Source organism: Oncorhynchus keta, unplaced genomic scaffold (genome assembly GCF_023373465.1).
Source record: "Oncorhynchus keta strain PuntledgeMale-10-30-2019 unplaced genomic scaffold, Oket_V2 Un_scaffold_19201_pilon_pilon, whole genome shotgun sequence".
Lineage (NCBI taxonomy): Eukaryota > Metazoa > Chordata > Actinopteri > Salmoniformes > Salmonidae > Oncorhynchus > Oncorhynchus keta.
This window is the reverse complement of record NW_026290845.1, coordinates 60,457-62,690: the sequence shown is the minus strand read 5'-3', so window position 1 is coordinate 62,690 and position 2,234 is coordinate 60,457.

Genomic DNA, 2,234 nt, shown 5'->3' with positions numbered 1-2,234 from the left:
TATAGTAACTGGTCTTCAAACCCTCCCTTCAATCAGTCTATAGTAACTGGTCTTCAAACTCTCCCTTGAATCAGTCTATAGTAACTGGTCTTCAAACTCTCCCTTCAATCAGTCTATAGTAACTGGTCTTCAAACCCTCCCTTCAATCAGTCTATAGTAACTGGTCTTCAAACTCTCCCTTCAATCAGTCTATAGTAACTGGTCTTCAAACCCTCCCTTCAATCAGTCTATAGTAACTGGTCTTCAAACCCTCCCTTCAATCAGTCTATAATAACTGGTCTTCAAACCCTCCCTTCAATCAGTCTATAGTAACTGGTCTTCAAACCCTCCCTTCAATCAGTCTATAGTAACTGGTCTTCAAACTCTCCCTTCAATCAGTCTATAGTAACTGGTCTTCAAACCCTCCCTTCAATCAGTCTATAGTAACTGGTCTTCAAACCTCCCTTCAATCAGTCTATAGTAACTGGTCTTCAAACCCTCCTTCAATCAGTCTATAGTAACTGGTCTTCAAACCCTCCCTTCAATCAGTCTATAGTAACTGGTCTTCAAACCTCCCTTCAATCAGTCTATAGTAACTGGTCTTCAAACCCTCCCTTCAATCAGTCTATAGTAACTGGTCTTCAAACCTCCCTTCAATCAGTCTATAGTAACTGGTCTTCAAACCTCCCTTCAATCAGTCTATAATAACTGGTCTTCAGACCCTCCCTTCAATCAGTCTATAGTAACTGGTCTTCAAACCCTCCCTTCAATCAGTCTATAATAACATTCAAACCCTCCCTTCAATCAGTCTATAATAACTGGTCTTCAAACCCTCCCTTCAATCAGTCTATAATAACTGGTCTTCAAACCCTCCCTTCAATCAGTCTATAGTAACTGGTCTTCAAACCCTCCCTTCAATCAGTCTATAGTAACTGGTCTTCAAACTCTCTCTTCAATCAGTCTATAATAACTGGTCTTCAAACTCTCCCTTCAATCAGTCTATAGTAACTGGTCTTCAAACTCTCCCTTCAATCAGTCTATAATAACTGGTCTTCAAACCCTCCCTTCAATCAGTCTATAGTAACTGGTCTTCAAACTCTCCCTTCAATCAGTCTATAATAACTGGTCTTCAAACTCTCCCTTCAATCAGTCTATAGTAACTGGTCTTCAAACTCTCCTTCAATCAGTCTATAATAACTGGTCTTCAAACTCTCCCTTCAATCAGTCTATAGTAACTGGTCTTCAAACTATAGTCCCTTCAATCAGTCTATAATAACTGGTCTTCAAACCCTCCCTTCAATCAGTCTATAGTAACTGGTCTTCAAACTCTCTCTTCAATCAGTCTATAATAACTGGTCTTCAAACCCTCCCTTCAATCAGTCTATAGTAACTGGTCTTCAAACTCTCCCTTCAATCAGTCTATAGTAACTGGTCTTCAAACTCTCCCTTCAATCAGTCTATAGTAACTGGTCTTCAAACTCTCCCTTCAATCAGTCTATAGTAACTGGTCTTCAAACCTCCCTTCAATCAGTCTATAGTAACTGGTCTTCAAACCCTCCCTTCAATCAGTCTATAGTAACTGGTCTTCAAACTCTCCCTTCAATCAGTCTATAGTAACTGGTCTTCAAACCCTCCCTTCAATCAGTCTATAGTAACTGGTCTTCAAACTCTCCCTTCAATCAGTCTATAGTAACTGGTCTTCAAACCCTCCCTTCAATCAGTCTATAGTAACTGGTCTTCAAACTCTCCCTTCAATCAGTCTATAATAACTGGTCTTCAAACTCTCCCTTCAATCAGTCTATAGTAACTGGTCTTCAAACTCTCCCTTCAATCAGTCTATAGTAACTGGTCTTCAAACTCTCCCTTCAATCAGTCTATAGTAACTGGTCTTCAAACTCTCCCTTCAATCAGTCTATAGTAACTGGTCTTCAAACTCTCCCTTCAATCAGTCTATAGTAACTGGTCTTCAAACTCTCCCTTCAATCAGTCTATAGTAACTGGTCTTCAAACCCTCCCTTCAATCAGTCTATAGTAACTGGTCTTCAAACCCTCCCTTCAATCAGTCTATAGTAACTGGTCTTCAAACCCTCCCTTCAATCAGTCTATAGTAACTGGTCTTCAAACCCTCCCTTCAATCAGTCTATAGTAACTGGTCTTCAAACCCTCCCTTCAATCAGTCTATAGTAACTGGTCTTCAAACCTCCCTTCAATCAGTCTATAGTAACTGGTCTTCAAACCCTCCCTTCAATCAGTCT